This window comes from Chlorocebus sabaeus, chromosome 2, assembly GCF_047675955.1.
Source record: "Chlorocebus sabaeus isolate Y175 chromosome 2, mChlSab1.0.hap1, whole genome shotgun sequence".
Taxonomy (NCBI): Eukaryota; Metazoa; Chordata; class Mammalia; order Primates; family Cercopithecidae; genus Chlorocebus; species Chlorocebus sabaeus.
Window position 1 is genome coordinate 90,663,191 of NC_132905.1, and position 13,196 is coordinate 90,676,386.

The following is a 13,196-nucleotide window of genomic DNA, read 5'->3' on the forward strand; positions in this document are numbered from 1 at the left end:
GGCTAGTTTTTTGTGTTTTTTTTTTTTTAGTAGAGACAGGGTTTCACCGTGTTAGCCAGGATGGTCTCGATCTCCTGACCTCGTGATCCGCCCGTCTCGGCCTCCCAAAGCGCTGGGATTACAGGCTTGAGCCACCGCGCCCGGCCAATCTCTGTTGCCACTGCTCAACCTGCATTTGATTGCAAAAGGGGCTGGGAGAACACATAAATGAAAGGGTGAGGCTGGATTCCAATACAACTCCATGCGATACAGCGTGATGTCATGGACTTCAGAGACCCAGGAGGGGAAGGGAGGCTAGGGATAAAAAACTACACATTAGGTACAATGTATACTACTCGATACATTGTATACAATGTATACTACCCGATACATTTTATACAATGTATACTACCCAAAATCTCAGAATTCACCATTTTGTTATAATAGAGCAAATTATGTTATAACAACCTTATGATATAATCCATCTATGTATAAAAAAAACAAAACAAAACTCATACCCCAAAAGGTATTGACATTTTTTAAAAATTTAGGATTGACAAAATATTTTATATGTTCAGAACATGGTAAGGAATGATAAAAAGCACGTTTCAGAATAGCACATATAGTAAATACATACATGTGATATATAAAAAGCATGTGCTTACATCTGTTTGTATCAATATGAAATGCATAGACATGCCTGGAGGGATGTCCTTCCAAATATTGTCAATAATCATCTTTAAACCAGGTGAGGTGGCTCATTCCTATAATCTCAGCACTTTGGGAGCCTAAGGCAGGAGGATTGCTTGAGACTAGGAGTTCAAGACCAGCCTGGTCAAGAGAGACCCCATCTCTACAAAAATTAAAAATAAACAAATAAATACCAATACTCATCTCTAAAAAACAAATCAAAAAAGTAAACTTTATGTAAATGGATGGTGGGCTGGATTTGACCTACTGGTCATGGTTTGCCAGCTTCTGACCTGTAAGGCTAAAGAATCTCATGCATGTAATCCCAGCACTTTGGGAGGCTGAGGCAGGTGGATCATGAAGTCAGGAGTTCAAGGCCAGCCTGGCCAACAGGGTGAAACCCCATCTCTACTGAAAATACAAGTTAGCCAGGCATGGTAGCACACGCCTGTAGTCTCAGCTACTCGGGAGGCTGAGTCAGGGGAATTGTTTGAACCTGGGAGTCAGAGGTTGCAGTGAGCCAAGATCGCACCACTGCACTCCAGGCTGGGCAACAGAGCGAGATTCTGTCTCAAAAAAAAAAAAAAAAATCTTTACATTGGGGTTCCCTGAAAAGCCACATGGGCTCTCCTTCCATTTTCCCCATCAGGTTGCCTGAGCGCTTCCTAGAGCTTGTGCCCTTCTGACTTGCAGGTCACTGTGGCCTCCAAGTCTTAAACGCGGGTGAGACTGGGTGGCCTCCATTCCCTTCTAGTGCCTTGGAGCACACTGCTGCTCATTAAAACTGCAGAATCCTTCCCTGGGAATTTGTTCCTTTCTGATGTGCCATTTATACAGCTCTCAGCAACTGGCCCTGGTTCTGAGAATGCTTTATGACTACCTTTTGCTGGGCAAATGCCAACCCTCTGAAGATGAAGAGAGGGGAGGTTCCTGCTCATTTTGCTTCATGGAAAAGAACCATGAAGCAAAATGCCCGATGACTCTGGTGCCCTCCTGCATTCCGGTAAATTCTTCAGTGGCCCAAATAGGACCACTCCTTGGCTAACGCCACTCACCAAAGCCTCCAACCCCTTTCAAATGGGAATGAAACTGGGCATCCAGAATCTTGTTACGACACAGGCGATTCCAAAAGAAAAGGGCCCCTCAGGTTTTATTAATGTATTTTCTGGCTGTTAGACAAAATAGCAGCATTTCTGAGTGAAAGAAACATGAGGCGTCTTCCTAGATGATAGACTGTTTTCAAGCATGAGTTTAGGTCTCCTGTTACTTTATCCAGTGAACAAAGGTATGAAGTTGTTTTTCCCTCACAGCAAGGTTTCTTCAGAACAGGATTTGAAAGTGCCTGCAAGTGGCTGAGAGAGACCTTTCTCTGAGTTGAAGGGCGGATGAGACATTCACTAAACAGGCTGGGTTTCCTGAGTCTTGAAGGCAAACATGAAAAGTCTGTGAAGGATGCTTTCTAAAGACACATAAGAAAGGAGCGGAGGAGAGTGAGGAGAGGACAGGAAGCGGAGGCTGCAGCGAGGCAAGAGTTTGTGTCCCCAGCTTGTGTTCTTTTGGATTTTTTTTTTTTTTTTTTTTTTGAGACAGGATCTTCCTCTGTCACCTAGCCTGGTGCAGTGTTGAAATCTTGGCTCACTGCAGCCTTGACCTCTCGGGCTCAAGTGATCCTTCCACCTCAGTATCCCAAGTAGCTGGGACTACAGGCATGTGTCACCACACCATGTCTGGCTAATTTGTGTGTGTGTGTGTGTGTGTGTGTGTGTGTGTGTGTGTGTAGACACAATATATATAATGTATATATATAAATTTATATATGTATATATACATGTATATACATATAAATATGTATATATATACTCATATATATATGAGTAAGTAGCTGGGACTACAGGCATGCATCACCACACCACATCTGGCTAATGTGTGTGTGTGTGTGTAGATACAATATATATAATGTATGTATATATAAATTTATATACGTATATATACATGTATAGACATATAAATGTGTATATATATACTCTCATATATATACATATATATGCATATAGTTACACACACACACATTTTTTTTTGTTTGGGTAGAGACAGGGTTTCTTCATGTTGCCCAGGCTGGTCTCAAACTCCTGGACTTAAGCGATCTGTGCATCTCAGCCTTCCACAGTGCTGAGATTACAGGCATGAGCCACCGCACCCAGGGAGCCTCTTTTGATTTTTGAATGCTTTGAACATAGTACCTGGGCAAACATTTTTTGCATTTTAATTTTGAAATAGAATAAAATCATGTCGTTTATTCATCTCTTAGAACTTGGCAAAATTTCCTGCCCAGCTGGGGCACTTGGCCATGTGCTTGACCTTCCTTCCTCCCGAGGGGTGCCACAGTGGTGAGTGGTGGCCCCCACAGATGAGGTGGGTCCTCACCCTGGTTCTGAGGCACTGCCTGGACCTCCAGTTACTGTGGGGGCTATCACGATATTTTCAGAAACATTTGAGTCTTCTGACTTATTTTTTAGATGGCTTACACAGCACACCTAGAGGCTGGGAGAGTGTGGCGGCAATGAGGGGTATCGGCAGCGACGGCTGAGTGACGGGGAGTCTCAGAACCCAGTTCGGAGTCTGGACTCTACCACATCCTGGTGGTGCAGACTCAGGCGAGGAACTCAGGGTGTCTGAGTCTCAGCTTACTTGCTTGTAAAGTGAGGAAAGATCACCTACTTTGCGGGGTGGTGAACACATGAGCAAATGTATTAGAGCTCCCTTCGTAAAGTAGTTCATTAGCCATCAATGCAAACAGCGATGGCTGCCCTGGGAGGGAAGCCCCTGATGGAAGGAGCAGGCCCTCAAAGGCCCCTCCAAGGTCTCCTGCCTCCCTAGTCCTTCCAGGGCCTGTGTGGTCAATGACTGGCCAGCTCACTCCACCTCTTCTCACTCCCAGGCCATCCCAGCATAGGGGGACAAATTCCCTCCCCTTTCCCTGAACCCGATGACTAGCAGGCCGTGTACCCCCTCCCTCTACCAATAGCATCCTAGACTGTTTTCTCCCAGGTACGCACCTCTCTGCCTTTGCACGTGGATTTGACTACTGATGGGAAGCCCTGTCCCTACACCAGTTGCTGGACCAGGAAGGATCCAAGCTGGACCACAGGGTCTCTGTCCTGGAAATTTGAATTTTCAGTGGTAGGACTTGAAGATAGAAAATGTCCCTTTCCCTTGTCCCTCGCCTTCCACCCACCCCACACGTTTCAGTCACTCGCCATCCTTTTCCCACCCACAGGCAAGTCTGGGCCCCTGCTCTGAGAATACCCCCGCTTCTCTGGGCAGAAGCACCCCCCTCCATCCTGATGCAGCCACAGATGCCCTGTTGCGTCACGAAGCACTCACCCACATGCGTTGCTTCTTGTCAGTCTGACTGTCTGTCTCCTGCTCTCTCTGTGCTCAGGGAGGACTAGGACTGCGTCCCAATTGTCTCCCTATCCCAACCTTTAGGATATCATCTGGCTCATGGACCCTAAAAACTGTGTTTTGAAGGAGAAGAGTGCCATGAGATGGCCCATTTGCTCACAGGACAACAGCATCACAACTCCAAGACTCCATGGCCCCATCCCCAAGCAGTGAGTGCCCAGATAGGGCTGTGGAGGACTCAGCCAGTCCTGGAGATGGAGGCTGAGCTGGTGTGAGGTCAGTGGACCCAGCTGGAGCCAGACTGCTTAGATTGCAGCGGGAGAGCTGGTGGAAAGGAGTAGGAGGGACCCAAAGTCTTCTGCAGAAAGAAGCCTCTTGCCCGGGGAGTCAGGTTCCATGCATTCCTGATCCAATGCCCGGTGCTGGGCACCAGAGGAAGCAGGGATCCTGGGGGTCTGTCCTCATCCTAAGCCCCCAGAGTGAGGGGCTGTAGGAAAACTCACAGAGCTGCTCCCTGGGACTCTGTGCCAACGTGGGCAAGAGGTACATATTACCGCTTATCTTGGGGTAACTTCAAGGGTCAGAGAAGGGACCCAGCCTGGCTCCCATCACCTTAGCACATGAGGCTCCTGGGGAAACTGTGGGGGCAGCTTCCAGATATGCCCCCAAGATGATGCCTGGACGCGGGAGCCTGCCTTCAAGGCCACAGCCCAACCCTCCACCCTGCAGGATGCCCTGGGAGGCTCCTTCACCTCCCCAGAGCCAGGAGAGGCTGAGTGGGTCTACGGGGACCCCCCAACCCCCCCTCACTCCCCAATGCTTCGGGGCTTGCAGAGGTCCAGGTGATTCCGGCAGAAACTCAACCTCAGCCAACTGGTGCTCAAGGAAACAGAGGGGCTTTTGACCTAATTATTCCCAATTGCTTGTCTCCATCGATCACACTCTCTTGGTAATTGCCCAGCTCCCCACTTTGGGGCGGGGGGTGTAGTTCTCAGGGGCCTGCATTCGAGTGGGATAAATGGGGTGTGACGCTGAGAAACGTGCAGGCCCTCGCTTTCCACACACTGCGGCCTTTGTGGAGGAGTGTTTTGTTTACTACCATTAAAATTCAGGGAGCACGACCAGGGAGCATGCAGGGCCGTGGGAGGGACAGGGGCTGGCTCTTCAGGGAGAGACCTGGGCTGATGTAAGCTGAGTGTGGACCTGGCCCTGGGGGGAATCCCCGCCATCTGGGCCCAGATCCCACTTACATGGTCACTGATGTTTGCAAACCCTTGATTCTGTTCAGAAACCTTCCGTGGTTCCCTTTCTGACATCCATATCAGGGCCCTGGCTTCCTGGGCCCAGCATCCAGGGATCCTCCACGCTCCCCTAGCTTCACACCTCCCACCTCACCTCCCGCTATTCCCCGAAACTGCTTCCCTGCTCTTTGTTTCTGAAGGGAACCCTGAGAATGAGCACCTCAGCCCTTGGCCTGACCTTTGCCGGGCCCAGTGTCCTCCTGCGGATGCAGCCGTTCTGACAGCCTCAGCCAACTCAGGCTCTCTCTGGCCTCCAGGGGACCCATGCCTGCCACCTCCCCTGCAAGCTCCTCCAGCACTGACGGTCTGCACTCCCTAATTGTGTCTGGAGGGCATCGGGCATTCCCCTCATTTCTGTACCTGACTCCCCAGTCAGCCTGAGGACTCCCGGGGGACTTTAGGCCCCAGCACCTAACGTCACGTCACGCTGGGGCAGAGCTCAGTGTGCGTCTGTTGGTTGATGACATCTTCAGACAGAGGGTGCATTCTAGTGCCATCTACTCCACAGGAATCCATTCCCTTTGAACGGCCAGGCCAGGCCTCCACTGTCCCCTCCCAGACTGCCCTTGTGGTTCCAATACCGTTAACACTTTGACTTGTGTGCAGCTCCCAAGGCTGGTCTATGGAGAGGCTTCAGCCAGCTGCAACCCCACCAGGGCACACTCCTGGTGTCTGATCCTCTGTCCCAACAATTGCATGCACTATTGGCTCAAAAAAACTTTTTGAATATCAAATGCAAACTCAATGAGTTGGGACTCGTGGGGACATTTTCATCAAATGCTGGAGAACTCACAGACTCACCTTTCGTTTTCTCCACCTTTTTCCTACATTCACCAAAACATTGAACTGATTGGAGGTCCTGGCTATCTCACTCATTAATGGCAGCCTCTCCCAGAGGAACGTCTCCACTGTGGTATGTGAGCCGGTGAGCTTCAATGAACCTCATAACTTCCATGTAATAACATCTATGTTCCCCGAAAGTTCTGGTTATTAACCAGGGGCGAGTTTCCCTCCAGGGGACATTTGGCAACATCTGGAAACTTTTTTGATTACACAATGGGAGGGAGGATTGCTCCTGGAATTTAGTGAGGAGAAGCCTGGGATAAACATCCTACAATGCACAGGACAACCGCTCACAAGAAAAGGTGATCCAGCCCCAAATGTCAATAATGCCGAAGTTGAGGACTGTGCCCTGAATGTACTATAAAGTACATCTTGTAGAAGGTAGTTCTATTTTATTTGAATTGTGATTTGACATGGGCAACTCTTGCCTGCCCAGGGTGGTCACCCGCACCCCCAGAGGGAAATGAAGAGCTAGAGGGGACTTCTAACTTGGAATAGAGCCAAAAGGCACAAGACACCCACAGCAGATGACAGTGAAGGGGTGCGCAGAGGTCCGGTGCATTTCTGGGAGCCAGTCCGAAGGGAGGCCTCCCTTTTAAATTCCAAGCACTCAGTCAATCCAACTCACAGGAAGGCTCCAGATGAAAGGCCGATGAGAGATGTGGAAAGAGAGCACTTTTGTTTCTAAGCTTACAGAGAAGGGTGGAGAATTTTTTAACTGAGCCAAACCACACACACCTCTATTGGGGCATGAAAAATGTGCGCATCAACAAGACACGATCACCCACGTGACTCGGCTTTTCATGCGAGTCACCCACGTGGCTCACCAAATGAAATGTGAAGGCTTGTTTTGTGGAAATTCTCAAATAATGGCTCTGCCTGTTGCAGCAGGTAAAACTTGCAGTTGAATTGTGATGGAGTTTTTTCAACACAGGATTTCTCTGTTTGACAATATTTGAACAGATGGTATGTGGGGCAGCACAGGAAAGTGCCCAACAGTTTCCACCCTGAGACCCAGATCCCAATGTCTTCCATTTTTTGGCCGGTGTGTACTATACATAGAACTTGGAGTGCTCAAAATCTTGCTTTCTGCATGACTTGTGCTCAACTGGTCTTATTCCATTTACTTTTCCCTGCATATTTTCCCCTGGCATTTTATTGATTCTATCAGTTAGGATTACTTTCAGCTGCAAATAATGGCAACCCCAACTAAGAGTGGCTTAAGCAATAAAGACAACGACTTAATTATCATTACAGTCATATAACAAGAGTAGAAAATTCCTGGGTTGCTGTCATGTGACTCAGTGATGTCACAGAAGGCTCTTTTTCTGCTTGGCTAGTCAGAGTGAGATTTTCATCTTTAAACTCATGACCTCATGATTAGAAGATGTGTGTAAAGCTGTAGATGCAACATTTCAAACAGGAACACCTAGGGTGACCAGCCAACTCTCTTTGCCCAAGGCTGAGGGGTTACTAGAAAGTCCCAAGTGAACTGGGACAAGTTGGTTACCCTATGGCACCTTTTGTTAGGGAAGGACATCTTTCCCAGAAATTCCAGCACGTTCTCCTAGGTCTTTTGGACCAGAACTAGGTCATATCCTCACCACTAGACCAATGGCTGGCAAGGAGGCCCAGGATCCCCCTGCTGTGATTCATCCCCTGGGGATGGAGAAGACCTTCCCTTAGGCTTGCCCAATGCTGAAACAGAATGAAGGTTCTATTGGCCAGGAAGAAGGTGAGGAACCCAAACATTTGCCAGAGTGCTCATGAAAGCAATTAATTTCCCAGTTAACCAAATCTTATCAACCAAGCAGTGTGTGTGTTAGACACGTTATTCATTCATGTATTCCTTATTCATTTATTCTTTGAACAAATATATGTGCAAGCTCTAGCCTGGGCCAAGTGGGTCTAGGGTGACCCCCAATTCACTCTTCCCACCCTGTGGAGCCTACAGAGCTCCAGGTGATTCCGGCAGAAACTCAACCATGGCCAACTGGTGCTCCAGGAAACAGAGGGGCCTTTGACCTAATTATTCCTAATTGCTTGTCTCTATCAATCACACTCTCTTAGTAATTGCCCAGGTCCCCACTCTGTTCTTCAGGTTTTTTTTTTGTTTTGTTTTTGTTTTTTTTTGGTCAATAAAGTGGAGAATATTATACCTATTTCATGGGATTGTTGTAAGAATTAAGTAACTTAATACAAGTAAAGTTCACAGAGATTGCTTGGCACATAGGAAACAATCAATGTTAGCTATTACTATAACGCTTGTGATGGCTTTTCAAGTGGGCTACAAATCCTTCTGCACTTCTTTCTCTTCAGGTGGGAGGATGGAGGAGAGAGTAAGTCTATGTTCCTGTCCCTTGAATCTGGGTGGACTCTAACTGCCTTGACCACTGAGATATGGGAATGTGACTTTGAGGCTGGCTCACAAAAGGGCATGCCTCTTCTTCCTTGTTTATGGGAACACTTGCTCTTGGAGTGCTACCCTGAGACCTCCATACTGGACAAGCCAGATGGGGCATTCTGGTCCACAGTCCTAGCTGAGCCCAGCCTTCTAGCTATCCCCATCAAGGTGTCAGACAACACAGGGCCTCCAGCCTAACCAACTGGTACCAGCAGTGACCTCCCTCCATCAACACCATGTGCAACAGAAGAATTGCCCAGCTGAGCCCTTCCCAAATTCACAATGCACAAAATTAGGGACTATAATAAAATGATTGTTGTTGTGAGGCATGAATTGTTGCAGTTGTTTGTTACACAGCAACAGATAACTGAGACACTACTCCTACAGTTGCTTATTATTACTGCTATTATGATTATTCTTATTAGTATTAAAAGACTGTGCCAGTTGAATCTTGCCCTAACCATTTCTGACTGATAAACTGCCCTTTAAGAAGCTACAGAAATATTCCTTATGAGCTGTTGCTCCAGGACGTGTCCAGGAAAATGACTCATCTTATGTGATCTGGCCCCAAAGAACATATCAAGCTCAGTATATAATAAACACTACCAAGCCAATATTTACCTTTTAAAACTCTGAAAAGTTCAAAGCCAAACCAAATGTCAAACTAACAAGCATGCCTCCCATTTTTAAATAAAAAATATAAAACCTAAATTCCTAATTTCCCCTGAATATAGCAGAGGTGCCTGGGAGAACCTGATTCCTGTAACATACCAACCAAGGAGGAAAGACTCTAATAGTCTTGTGTTCCTTCTACTTGTCAAAGTGAAGGAAAACAACACATTGCTTTTAAACAATATTTATGTAAGACTCCCCAGAAGCTGTACATGCTGAAGTAAACTACAACCTTTCTCTCTTTAAACACCTTTTACTTGTTATTTGAATAGGAAGTTATTCTTTCAGAATTAGCTACATCTGTCAACCTAGCATTCCTGACTGCCACATAGAATGTTCTTACCATATCCCATCTCCTCAATAACTTTCTCTCAAGCTTAATTTCCCCCTAGGTTTCATTTATTTTTGTGAACTCCCTGAGGCTTCCTGACAAAAGAAACCTTTAGGGCTGTAGGTAACCGTAGGTAACATGGTCTGCACATTTAGGGCTATATTATTTTTTTATTAGATTTTTCAACTCAGAGTAAGACAGTGGGACAAATCCACGTTGAAGGCAATTAGTTTTTTATTAATGGTTCCACAGACCCGACATTTATTATAAGCCTTAATGCACCAACTTTCTTGTCTCCTTCATGGGTTTAAAAGGTACCCAGTGTGTTCTCATATGTGTTTTTGTTGGATGGGCATGGGTTATAGCTCTTTGGCAGGAAAGCATGGGTTGAGTAGATGAAAAGGTACTGGATTCTATCTGCAAAATTCCAAGCACTCACTTCCATTGTTTCCTTATGTGCCAGACATTGATGAGGATGAAACTGTCCCCTTTCTATCCCGATCATTGTTTATAATCCCTTATCCATGGATGGGTGTTCCAGCTTTCAGTCTTGCCTGAAAAACATGCAGATGATTGCAATCTGCATTCCACCTGTGACTAATCCCATTCACAGCCTCTCCCATCTGCCACAGACTCTCCTCCCTGGGACTTTTAGCGATACAGAATGAGGTTAGTCCTGGCTACTCACCAGCAGAATTTCACACATAAGGCAAGGACCAAGTAGAGATGTCCCTTACCCACCCGGCAGAACATGACAGAGAAGGCCACGGTGGGACTCTGGTGGAGGGTAGTTTAAGGAAGAGGAGGGGGCTTCGTTTTCAAGAGAATGAATTCAACCTGTCTGGCCCCAGAATGCATTCTTGGCTGCACCCATGAGATGTTCCATCAACAGACTGGCTCTGGGTTTTCCTGGACGTCGTCTGATCTGAGTGGAATCTAGAGAGGCGCAGTCAGGCTCTTGGAAGACTGAAAGCAAATGGTGGATTGAATGGGTTTGTCTTCACTCTGCTTTTTCATCTTTCTCAAATTTGCAAACCCCTCTTTGCATGCCACACAGACACAACCATCACTAGGTCCTCTGTTGAACACCTATGGCGGTCCAGGTCCCACCCAGGAGGCTTCCTGTCAAATTTTCCAGATTTAGCTTCAAAATAGGTCGTATTTATTATGCCCTGCCTTGTTCCAGAAAGGGTCGGAGGCAACTAACTTAAAAACATAATTATGAAAAGCTGATTTGACTTCTTATTTGGTTAAAGATGTTTTGCTGTAAATGTGAAAAAAAAATTAAATCCTCTTTTTTATTTTAAAGTGATCTTTCAAGATGATTACCTTATTTTACAACAAACAGATGTTTCTAATAATTGAATACCATTAAATATCTGTCCAAAAATTTCCTTTTGACCTCAAAATTACAGCTAATATATAGTGTTTTTGTTTCTTCCTAACCACAAGGAAATCTGATGTCATTGTGTAAATGATGCAGAAGAAATGTTTTGCATGGGAGAAACTGCACCATCTCAAGGATTTGGATAAACTTTTATGTCATTGTCCTTGTCTGTGGCACAGTGTGGGGCGGGGGAGGGGGGTCCTCTGCTCTGATCCCCCCCATGCCCGAATGCTCTCCTTTAGTATCTTATTTTAATTTAATTTATATTATATTATTTCATTCAACATTGAGGCACATTGTCTTTTAATTTTTTCCTTCTGTGGAAAACTTAACTTAAACTCTCGTGTTCCCATGGTTTATGAAAATACTCAAATGTCATTCTTTTACTTCAATTTTATAAATAAACTTTTGGCCGTATCTGTCAGGGAGAGCTGAATTTACAAACTATCTGGCCAGGCCAGGCTGTGCTGGGACTCAGTGGCAGTTCGTGGCCATGCAGGCAATTCTGCTGGCCCGGTCAGTCTTTGCTGTCGTTTCCTGACGTGCCCTCCATTCCCTGCCCAAACAACCCTCAGTGATGGACAGATGAGAGAAAGGAGAAGAGAAATGCTCTCCCGTCTGGTGTGGAGACACTGCCCGACCACTCCTCCTCCTTCCTGCTTTTATTCCGGGTGTAGATGATGAGCCTGCCCCTGGCCCAGTCTTTCACGTGGAGCAGCAGGGCGTTCTCTCCAGTGGGAAGTAGCTCGTGTCAGTTTCAATCATTTCCGTTCCGGGCGTTTTGCAGACCTTGGCTTTCCTTGCGAAAAGTGAGCAGAGATATCCAGTGCCTCGAGGAGCCCAAAATGCGTGGGTGCCTGTCCTGGGTCTTCCCTCCCGGGTAGAATCTTCTGACCCGAATGTGGGGAAGCACAATGACCCCTAATCGCAAAGGAATGTTGGAGGATCACGCTGTGCACCCACTGCGGAGATGCATGTTTGGATTACGTGTTCTCATTTAGCAGCCGCCTATTTGACAGGACATACTGCACGCCAGCCCTCTTGTTGACTTAGTTCCTGTACTGGCAAAGCCAAATAAACTGAGTTTGAGGAAGAGTGTGATTCGGGGGGAGAGGGCTGATTGGTGAGGACAGATTGGGGGTGAAGGAGAATTGAGTAGAGCCGTGGCTGCGGCTGTGAAAGAGGTGGGTGCACCCAAGTTCAACCACATGTGGGCTGCCTGCAAGACTTCAGGAGCCTGGGTTCTGGAGGTGCTCTATGTCCCAAGATCGAGGGGCTTAATTTTGTTGTCACTGTTGTGTTTTGTTTGTGTAACAAAATATGTAATAGTACGTCATGAAACAAAACAGAAAAAGGAATGAAATCATAGGGTGGTGACTTCTTTCTAAAAAGGACTCCCCATATTTGGAGCTCTGGGGGTAGGGCATTGTGCTAAGCAATTTTAACACATGGATATCTCTGTGCGGGTGACTTAGTCTGTTTGTACTGCTTTAACAAAATGCCACAGATGACGCAATTTATAAACAATGGAAATTTGTTGCTCACAGTTCTGTAGGCTAAGAAGTTCAAGATCCAGGTGGGCTGGGCATGGTGTCTCATGCCTGTAATCCCAGCATTTTGGGAGGCTGTGACAGGAGGATCACTTGAGCCCAGGAGTTTGAAACCAACCTGGGCAACATAGTGAGACCCCATCTCTAAAAAAATTTTTTTTTAATTCACTGGGCATAGGGGTGTGCACCTGTAGTCCCAGCTACTCAGTGGGCTGAGGTGGGAAAATTACTTGAGCCTGGGAAGTTGAGACCACAGTGAGCTGTATTTGCACCACTGCATTCCAGCCTGGGTGACAAAGTGAGACCTTGTCTCAAAAAAAAAAAAAAAAAAAAAAAAATCAAGGTGGGAGTAGATTCTGTGTATGGTGAGGGCTCATTCCTTGTAAATGGTGCCTTCTGTGTGTCCTCACGTGGCAGAACTCGCATGGCAGAAGAGGTGAACAATCTTCCGCAGACCCCACTTTATAAGGCTGCTGCTGTGGTTTGAATGTGTCTCCCCAAGTTCATGTGTTGGAAACTTAATCCTTAATGCAACAGTGATGAGAAATGAAACCTTTAAGAGGTGATTAGGTTATAAGGACTCTACCCTCATGAATGATTTCACATTATTATCTAGGGAATGGGTTCATTATCA